Below are 11,663 nucleotides of genomic sequence, written 5' to 3' on the forward strand. Positions count from 1 at the left end.
GGAAGTTAAAAAGTGGATTGAAGAATATAAACAGAGTTGGCCAAGGACAGACATTACTCTCATGAGTGATGGTTGGTTGAATAAAGTGAGCAAAAAGGAGTTTTTAAACTTCTTGGACTATTCCCCAAAAGGTACAGCTTTTTTGTCTAGCAAAGACGTATCATGGACGAAGAAGGATGTAAACTTCTACGTACGACTATATGATCAGATAGTGGAGGAGATGGGAGATAAGCATGTAGTCTAGTTTATTACGGACAATGCGCGTGCATGTGTTTCTGCGGGCAGCAAGTTGATGGATAAGAGGAAGCATCTAGTATGGACCCTGTGTGCTACACACAGCATCGATCTTATGTTAGAGGAGATCGGTGAGATCAAAATTGTGAAGGAGACTCTAGAGGAAGCAATATTGATGTCGAGATTTATATACAACCACTCTAAAATTTGATTTCTGTTTAAAGAACACTCTAAGAAAAAATAGATAATCAGGCCTACCATAACCCGCTGTGGACTCCATTCGAGAATCTGAAGATGCATTAAAGAGATTGTTTACTTGTGAAGAGTGGTTAAATGACCGCCTCTCGAAGTCCAGTTGTAACAATCCTAAAATTTCAAAAAAAAAAAAAAAAAAAAAAAAAGGAGAAAAGATGCTTTTAAATAGGTGATGGTCTGTTTGAGTATGATGGTCCTTGAGGACCATCATTATTTTCAAAAGTTTTTACTTTGGTTTAAACTTTTGCTTTTGCCTGTTGCTTTTACCTCCTGCTGCCTGCTGCTCGCCACGTCCTTTAGCGGACGTGGTTTTCGTATGTTAAAAGCAGACTCTTAACGCGACACCTCAGGTATGAGGTAGAGCATAATAAAATAATATAATAATACGTTATAAGAATTTAAATAGGGGAGGTGAGCACTCCCACCCTAAAAAAATTTCGAGATCTCTCTCTCTCTGGTCGAAACACAGTGAACTCCTCTCTCGAACCGAATTTTTATCGGAAGCTCCCTCTCAAATATTTGTGAGTAAGTGACATCGTCTTCTTGAAAAATAGTCTATTTTTAATAAATAGTGATATTTCCGTCTAGGATCTTTATTTTATCAGTTTTATGTATAAGTGACCTCATTGTCTCGAAAAATAATCCATTCTTTTTAAAAATAAAATGAAATAATTATTTCTGCTTATTATCATGAATTTTAGGCGCAATAAATTTTATGCGCACGTGACCTCATTATCTTGAAAAATAATCTTTTTAATAAAAAATGTGATATTTTATCCATGTTAGAAATTTTGAATGCTGTAAATTAGAAAAAATAAATTTATTTATTTTTCTTGGCTATTGTTAAAAAATTTTAGATACTATCAAATTATTAGAAATAAATGTGATATTTTTGCTTTTAGTAAAATTGTGTATTTCTTTCTACTGTTTTGAATATTGAGACATTGTAAAATTCATGTGCAAATGACTGCCTTATTATTTAAAAATTGACATTTTTGCAATTGATTATAGTATTATTGTGAAATGTTTATTTGTGGATTGATATCCCATAAATTGTGATAATTCCGTATTCTTGAATTTCTATAAGAGTTTTTCTATACATATTAAATTGGAAATTATGCTAGAATGCCTTTACAAACTGCTACCTTTCTAAATTTGAGCCCAAAATATTTGATTGGTTATTTTTGAAATGTTATAGAGAGTGACTGTTATTAATGGTTTAAGTGAAATTCATATTAATGGTTTCAGTGATATGTTGAGTACATGATATTGCTGCTTTCGAATGTTTAAAGAGATTTAGAAATAATTTAAGTATGCAAGTGGACTCATCCGGTTCGCCGGTGAGGTATAAGTGGACCTATCTGGGACGCCGGTAGGGATTAAGTGGACTCATCTGGTACGCCGGTGAGGTATAAGTGGACCTGCAGGGATTAAGTGGACCTATCTGGGACGCCGATAGGGATTAAGTGGACCCATCAGGACGCTGATGGGGTATATAGGTGACCTACTTGAGACGCCAGTAGGGTATTTTGTGAAATCCTTTGAATTATGTACTGCCGTTAAAAGTGTTATAAGCATTTCAATTACTCGGATTATACTTAGTTATGCATTTATTGAAAGTGAAACTGTTGATGCATTTCTGTTAATAGATCTCATTTTGGAAAATATTGATATCTTCCAATCATGATTATTTTTAGGATTATGATGATCACTTACTGAGTAGCCAAACTCATCAAACTGGTAAACATTTTTTTTCAGGATAACTGCGGATTCATTTTGAGTGTTAGTCAAGATCAACCTTGGAAGATACTGTTGTTGTACTAGCTTTCTTTATTTACTTTGTAAGACCTCGCCACTGTAAATTTGTCCTATCAATAGATGTATATATGTTTTGTCTGTCACATCTCAAGAATAACAGTATTGTAAATTCTTGGGGTGTGACAATTATGGTATCAGAGCAATAGGTTTAAGATCCTTAGGAAATTTAAAAAGAATGTACTTAAAAATCACATTTATTGTGTGTACAGACCGGGATAAAGTCAAGATCCAGAATAGCTGAAGCCAATATGGAAAGAATTCACAAAGCCTTGGAAAATATGGTTGCTCTAATGCAACATCAGATGGAAAACAACAATCCACCCAGGCAGTCAGCTAGAGGAAACGCTGGGAGCAATATCAAATAATTTAAGAAATTAAACCCACCTTCTTTTAAGGGTGCTGCAAACCCATTGGAAGCCGAGGGATGGATTATGCAATTGGAAAAAATATTCGAGGTTATGGAATGTTCTGATGATAGGAAGGTGGCCTTGGCAGTTTTTATGTTAGAAGGTGAGGCACAACACTGGTGGCGAATGGCAAAAGGAGTATTGGTCAAAGAAAATAAAACCTTGACTTGGGAAGTATTTCTAGAGGCATTTAATGAAAAATATTTTCCAGATTTTATTCGAGACTAAAAAGAAATGGAATTTCTAGAATTAATCCAAGGAAATAGGACAGTAGTACAGTACGAGGCCAAGTTTACTGAATTGGCCAGGTTTGCACCACATATGATTAACAATGAGGCAAGAAAGGTGAATAAATTTGAAAGGGGTCTCAGGCAAGCTATTAGAAGCAGAATATCAGTCTTGAATTAAGAACTTATGCTGAAATAGTGGATCGTGCTCAAATTGTCGAAAAAGATTTTGAAGATTACCAAAAGACGAAAAATCAGAACAGACCTACATCATCTAATCGACAACAGTTTGAAAGGCCAAACAAGAAGTCAAGGCCCTCGCCATTTCAAAACCCAATAGAACCATGTAGAAAATGTGGGAAAAATCATGGATCAAGCCCTTGTTATTGGAATACCGGAGCCTGTTTTAAATGTGGAAAATTGGGACACCAGTTTAAACAATGTCCTAGCTTACAGACACAACAGCTTTCAAAGCAAGGAGAGATAGCTCCAAAGGCTCAGATGAAGGGAATAGTATTTGCGATTACCGAGGAAGACGCTCAGGCCTCAAAATCAGTGATCTAAGGTACTCTTACTATCTTCCAAAAAGTAGCTCATGTTTTGATTGATCCTGGATCTACTCATTCATTTGTGTCACAACACTTTGCATGTCACTTAAAGGTAGAACCAGAACAATTAGAATACATTCTAGAGGTAGCCACACCGATGGGAGATTCAATTAACACCAATATAATGTACAAATCATGTGTAATAAAGATAGAAGAAAAGGAACTGTTGGTTGATTTAATACTCCTGGAAATTCAAGATTTTGATGTAATCTTAGGCATGGATTGGATTTCTGCATACCATGCAAGTATTGATTGTTATAAGAAAATTGTTACCTTTAGTATTCCGAATCAACCAGTATTTTACTTCAATGGTGTCAAAGAAGACTCCCCATCATATTTAATCTCTTGTATTCGAGCTAATCGCCTCCTTCGAAAAGGGTGTCAAGACTTTTTTGCCTATATCAAAGAAGATAGGAAGGAAGAAATAAATTTGGATACCACTTCGGTTATCCGAGAATTTCCCGACGTTTTTCCAGAAGAATTGCCAGGATTACCGCCTGACAGGGAAATTGAATTCTCCATTGAATTAGTGCCAGGGGTAGCACCAATTTCTAAGGCACGTTACAGAATGGCTCCTGCAGAACTTAAAGAACTGAAACAACAATTGGAAGAATTATTAGATAAAGGTTTTATCAGGCCCAGTGTGTCACCTTGGGGTGCTCCAGTACTGTTTGTCAAAAAGAGAGATGGGACTATGAGATTGTGTATTGATTATAGACAGTTGAACCAAGTGACAGTGAAAAATAAGTATCCATTACTTAGAATTGATGATTTATTTGATCAATTACAAGGATCACAAGTGTTTTCAAAAATTGATCTTAGATCTGGATACCATCAGCTTAAGATTAAAAGTGAAGATGTACTCAAGACAGCTTTCAGAACAAGATATGGCCATTATGAATTTTTAGTTATGCCTTTTGGATTAACTAATGCACCTGCTGCATTTATGGATTTGATGAATCGAATCTTTAGGCCCTTTTTGGATAAATTTATTGTGGTATTCATCGATGATATTTTAATTTATTCCAAGAATCAGAAGGAACATGAGCAGCATGTAAGAATGGTATTGCAAATATTAAGAGAAAATAAATTGTATGCCAAACTTAGTAAATGTGAATTTTGGCTTGAACAAGTGACATTTTTAGGACATGTCATATCAAAGGAAGGTCTATCAGTTGATCCTTCAAAGGTTGAAGCCGTTGTTAATTGGAAACAACCAAGTAATGTGACTGAAGTTCGAAACTTTTTGGGATTGGCAGGATATTACAGAAAATTTGTAGAAGGATTTTCTTGAATCGCAATCCCATTGACTCGATTGACACATAAAAATGTCAAATTTGAGTGGACAAGTGAATGTGAGGAGAGTTTTCAAGAACTAAAAGTTTGATTAACTTCAGCACCTATTTTAACTATTCCTGAGGGGAGTGGGGGATTTGTGATTTATAGTGATGCTTCACATAAAGGTTTGGGCTGTGTATTAATACAATATGGGAAAGTAGTGGCATATGCATCCAGACAGTTGAAAGAATATGAGAAAAAATATCCAATTCATGATTTGGAGCTAGCTGCAATAGTATTCGCTTTGAAAATATGGAGGCATTATCTATATGGTGAGCAATTCGTAATATACACGGATCATAAGAGTTTGAAATACCTTTTCTCTCAGAAGGATTTAAATATGCGGCAGATAAGATGGATGGATTTCTTAAAAGTTATGATTGTACAATCCATTATCATTCAGGAAAAGCTAACATTGTGGCCGACGCTCTAAGTAGAAAATCTACGGGAGTCTTAGCTCATTTAATGATCCAAGAAATGCGATTGTTAGAGGAAATAGTGGATTGGCATCCAACTCCGTCCATTAATGGTGTGGTAAGTATGATTACCAATATTAAGGCGGAACCCCAATTAATCCAACAGATTCGATTGGCACAAAAGAAAGGCCCGCAGCTTATAACAATTATTGAAGAGGTGAAGCAAGGAAAGAGAGATGAATTCTCTATATGTAGTGAGGATTTGCTAAGATTCAAAGGTCGGGTTTGTGTCCCGAATGATGAGAGTGTAAAGAAAGCTATCTTGGAAGAAGCACATCATTATCGTTATACAATACATCCCGAAAGCATTAAAATGTATCAGGACCTGAAGAAAACCTTTTGGTAGAATAATATGAAAAAAGAGGTAGCACTAGTTGTGTCTAAATGCCTAACATGCCAGCAAGTAAAAGCTGAACATCAAAGGCCCGCTGGGTTGTTGCAGCCTTTACCGGTGCCAGAATGGAAGTGGGAGCACATCTCTATGGATTTTGTCTCTGGCTTGCCTAGAACAAATTCAGGACATGATAGCATTTGGGTCATTGTGGACCGGTTAACCAAAGCTGCCCACTTTCTACCGATTCGCACGACGTACACTTTGGATCGACTGGCTCTGTTGTACATTAAGGAAATAGTGCGGTTGCATGAAGTTCCTATCAGTATTGTATCGGACATGGATACTCGGTTTACTTCTAAATTTTGGGCTAGACTACAGTCAGCCATGGGGACGAGACTCACCTTTAGTACTGCCTTTCACCCCCAAACTGTTGGACAATCGGAGAGGACCATCCAAACCTTGGAAGATATGCTGAGGGCCTATGTTATTGACCTTACAGGAAGCTAGGATGACCATTTACCCCTGATTGAGTTTGCTTATAATAATAGCTACCAAGCCAGTATTCAGATGGCACCATATGAAGCCCTGCAAGGAAGGAAATGCAGGTCACCCATATGTTGGGACGAGGTTGGTGAAAGAAAGCTTTCGGGGCCAGAAATTGTCCAGATAACCACAGATAAAATATCATTAATTCGTGAAAGGCTCAGGACAGCTCAGTGTCGACAAAAGAGTTATGCCGATAACCGAAGGAGAGATCTTGAATTTGAGGAAAGTGATCGAGTTTTCCTAAAATCTCACCAATAAAAGGCATTATGAGATTCGGCAAGAAAGGAAAGTTGAGCCCACGTTACATCAGACCATTTGAAATCCTGGAAAGAATCGGAGGTGTCGCTTATAGACTTGCCTTACCACCCGAATTGGCAAATGTCCATAATGTCTTTCATGTATCTTCACTACGAAAATATCAGCCCGACCCATCCCATATCTTAAAATATGAACCTTTACCGATCAGGAAGGACCTATCCTTCATTGAGCAGCCAATTTTGATATTGGATAGAAGGGTGCAAATGTTGCGTAACAAGGAGATTCCTTTGGTCCGTGTATTATGGGAGTACCATTCAAGAGAAGAGTCGACTTGGGAACGAGAAGACGAAATTAGAGAAAAATACCCCTATCTTTTTCAGTAATCAGGTACACAAATTTAGAGGACTAAATTTATTTAAGGGGGGGAGAATGTAACAATCCTAAAATTTCAAAAAAAAAAAAGGAGAAAAGATGCTTTTAAATAAGTGATGGTCTGTTTGAGTATGATGGTCCTTGAGGACCATCACTATTTTCAAAAGTTTTTACTTTGGTTTAAACTTTTGCTTTGCCTGCTTTTGCCTGTTGCTTTTACCTCCTGCGGCCTGCTGCTCGCCACGTCCTTTAGCGGACGTGGTTTTCGTATGTTAAAAGCAGACTCTTATTGCGACACCTCAGGTATGAGGTAGAGCGTAATAAAATAATATAATAATACGTTATAAGAATTTAAATAGGGGAGGTGAGCACTCCCACCCTAAAAAAATTTCGAGATCTCTCTCTCTCTGGTCGAAACACAGTGAACTCCTCTCTCGAACCGAATTTTTATCGGAAGTTCCCTCTCAAATATTTGTGAGTAAGTGACATCGTCTTCCTGAAAAATAGTCTATTTTTAATAAATAGTGATATTTCCGTCTAGGATCTTTATTTTATCAGTTTTATATGTAAGTGACCTCATAGTCTTTTAAAATAATCCATTCTTTTTAAAAATAAAATGAAATAATTATTTCTGCTTATTATCATGACTTTTAGGCGCAATAAATTTTATGCGCACGTGACCTCATTATCTTGAAAAATAATCTTTTTAATAAAAAATGTGATATTTTATCCATGTTAGAAATTTTGAATGCTGTAAATTAGAAAAAATAAATTTATTTATTTTTTATGGCTATTGTTAGAAAATTTTAGATACTATCAAATTATTAGAAATAAATGTGATATTTCTGCTTTTAGTAAAATTGTGATATTTCTTTCTACTGTTTTGAATATTTAGACATTGTAAAATTCATGTGCAAATGACTGCCTTATTATTTAAAAATTGACATTTTTGCAATTGATTATAGTATTGTTGTGAAATGTTTATTTGTGGATTGATATCCCATAAATTGTGATAATTCCGTATTCTTGAATTTCTATAAGAGTTTATCTATACATATTAAATTGGCAATTATGCTAGAATGCCTTTACAAACTGCTACCTTTCTAAATTTGAGCCCAAAAATATTTGATTGGTTATTTTTGAAATGTTATAGAGAGTGACTGTTATTAATGGTTTAAGTGAAATTCATATTAATGGTTTCAGTGATATGTTGAGTACATGATATTGCTGCTTTCGAATGTTTAAAGAGATTTCGAAATAATTTAAGTATGCAAGTGGACTCATCCGGTTCGCCGGTGAGGTATAATCTGGGACGCCGGTAGGGATTAAGTGGACTCATCCGGTACGTCGGTGAGGTATAAGTGGACCTGCAGGGATTAAGTAGACCTATCTGGGACGCCGATAGGGATTAAGTGGACCCATCAGGACGCTGATGAGGTATATAGGTGACCTACTTAGGACGCCAGTAGGGTATTTTGTGAAATCCTTTGAATTATGTACTGCCGTTAAAAGTGTTATAAGCATTTCAATTATTCGGATTATACTTAGTTATGCATTTATTGAAAGTGAAACTGTTGATGCATTTCTGTTAATAGATCTCATTTTGGAAAATATTGATATCTTCCAATCATGATTATTTTTAGGATTATGATGATCACTTACTGAGTAGCCAAACTCATCAAACTATGGTAAACATTTTTTTTCAGGATAACTGCGGATTCATTTTGAGTGTTAGTCAAGATCAACCTTGGAAGATACTGTTGTTGTACTAGCTTTCTTTATTTACTTTGTAAGACCTCGCCACTGTAAATTTGTCCTATCAATAGATGTATATATGTTTTGTCTGTCACATCTCAGGAATAACAGTATTGTAAATTCTTGGGGTGTGACACCAGTACCAGTATAAAAGTGGACAACATAGTCTCAAATAGGCAGTTCTGGTCTCGATGTTCCAGTGTTGTAGAGGCCACTGCCCCTTTTGTCACGGTGTTAAGAATGGTGGACGATGACAAGAAAGCTACCATGGGTATCATTTATGAAGGTATTGAGAGGGCGAAATCAGCTATTGGGGAGAAGTGTAATTTTGCTAGCAAAGTGATCGAGATTATAGAAAGGAGGTGGAACACCAAATTTGGACGTCCAATTCGTTATGCTGGTAAATATATATTTATATCATTACAATGTTTCAGTTTAAATCATTTTTTTATGAAATTGTAAATGACATTTTTCTATCTATATATTTTTTAGGTTACTACTTCAACCCAAAATTTTTTTATTTGACACCTGAACAACCCCACAAGATTATGGAAGGGATCAGATACATTATTGCAAGGTTGGAGAGAAGCCATCGAAACCAAGTAGCAGCAATACAAGAGGTATTATTTAATGTTTGGGTAAGAACTTCATTGAGTTGTTATATTTGTGAGGAATAATGCACTAAAACGTAATATATTTGTTTTAGCTTGCTATGTATAGGGATGCTATAGGATCCTTCGGAACTAGACTTACCAGAAATTCTCGAACTATGATGGATCCAGGTTATCCCCTCGCTAATATTTTGTTCATTCATATATTTAATCTTATGAATTGTTCTTACCCTTACAATGCTTTTTGCATTTTAATCCAGCTGAATGGTGGGAGATATATGGTACTAATGCACCTCACCTAAAGAGGATAGCAATCAAGGTGCTCTCCCAGACATGTTCTGCTACTGGCTGTGAGCACAACTAGAGTACGTTCCAATGGTTGCACACTACTAGGAGGAATCGACTCGCTTCTGAGAAGCTTAATAAACTAGTCTACGTTCATTATAATTTAAAACTCAGAGAGCGACAAATAAGAAAGAAGCTTGAAAACTACGGGCCGATAGACTTAGACACAATATTTGTCACAGACACAGCAGACCAATGGGTTGTATAAGAGGAGGAGCTAGTGTTGCACAAGAGAGCGTTCCTTGAGGCTATCGGTGATGAAGATCTTGAAGAAAGTGATGAGCAGCATGAAAGAGGAAGCAGCCAGCCAACGTATCCACAATTCGTCGGAGATGTCGGTGATATTGCACCTAATGAGGGAGAGTGGGAAGGGGGTCTAAGAGAAAATGAGAGAGATAATGATTTTGAGGCGACCCTATCCCAGCCATATTATTCACATATCGAGTCCCAACAGCAACAGTGTAGGGATGAGCACGACAGTGCAGGTGAACATGAAGGATGGACAAGCTTCGGGGATTTTGGATTGGGAACACAACAAAACACTAACACTCAGGGATTTGGGAATAGTCAAATGCCTGCTAATATCGATGATTCGTTTTTAGATCGAATCAATGAATTGTCAAACGAATTCAATCAATGGCACCAGCGTGACCAAGAAGAACAACAACGTCGTCTATCATTTTATTTTTAGATCGTATGTTACTAATTTTATGTTTTATTGTAGTCCATGTATGTTGATATACTTATTTCATGATAATTCTATGTTTATCCTTTTGTGTGATGTAAATTAAATGCTGAATGGCAATTCATGCATGGAAAGAACATATCAATATTCGCATATTCATTAAAAAACATGAAAATTCTTAATGGAGTACCCTCATTTCTTATTGAATTCCTAAAAAATAATATTTATAATGAATTTTAATAATTTTTCGGATTTTTTTGAAGCTTTATTCTGACCGATTTACCCGATTCCCGATTCGGATCGCCGATTCGTCGATCCTGATCGGTTTTTTGGGTGCCCGATCCAGGTCACCGATCCGTTTTTTAAACCATTGCTTAGATGGTTTTCCAATATCAAAATAGCTTTTTTTTTATAGAGTTTTGAAGTGCAGCTTAATTTTACAAATTTAACATGTCAACCTCACATAAATTTTTTCCAATTATGGAAAACCTCATGTATATATGTATTTTATACATAACTCTTTCTTGCCCTTTGGTGTTTTTTCTTTTATGGTAATTCAATGAGGACGACATGGCCCTACCCATTTTTTCAAGTAGATTAGGACTTAACTTTTTCAAATTGTTAGTGTGGTGGTGTTAATAATGAGAATGAAAACCACAATATGGTAACTAGAGTGTGGGCTGCTACCTCCACGATCGCAGCCCCTTTCTTATTCTTGGTGTTTAACGCGAACGCGCTCAATACTTTTCTGTGTGGGATCACAAAGATAATGTAAACTCAAAAACAAATTTAAAAGCCAAAAATATTTAATCTTCCCAAGGGGAGCATATTGTTCATTTACTCCCTCGGCTCATGTTCCAAACCTAAAAAAAAAGAATTCCAAATCACGAATAAAACAAGGGTGCGGTTTGTATAAGGTCGAGGCTTTAAACAATCAAAGTAAAACACACCTTCAAATAGTGTCAAGAAATATGTTGCAACACTGAAAATCTTTGTGATAGCCTTAAAATATATTTTATTTCTAATTATAAAATTTAAAGCTTCAAAAAATAGTGTAGATCGCACAGATCTATGAAAACTTGAAAATCTTGCAAATTGACAATCCAAAAATGCATTGCAAGACACACTATTTCTAAAACTTGAAATCCATTTTTTTCTCATGTCCATGGATGTTGAAGTCGAGATGATCAACTTGAGGTTATATGGATGGGCATCACAATAACTTATTCTAATGAAATATTTGAAGTGCACCCTAACCCTAATTTAGTTGTTTAGAACCTCGCACTTATATAAATTTTTATTTTTATTTTTATTTTTTATAAGAGAGTGAAAGACCAGTTTGAACATTGGACAAACAATTCAACATTTAAAAAGTGAGATCGTTCAGTCGAACC

The sequence above is a fragment of the Amborella trichopoda genome, chromosome 3 (assembly GCF_054954075.1).
Source record: "Amborella trichopoda isolate Santa Cruz 75 chromosome 3, AtrichopodaSantaCruz75HAP2 v2.0, whole genome shotgun sequence".
Classification (NCBI taxonomy): Eukaryota; Viridiplantae; Streptophyta; class Magnoliopsida; order Amborellales; family Amborellaceae; genus Amborella; species Amborella trichopoda.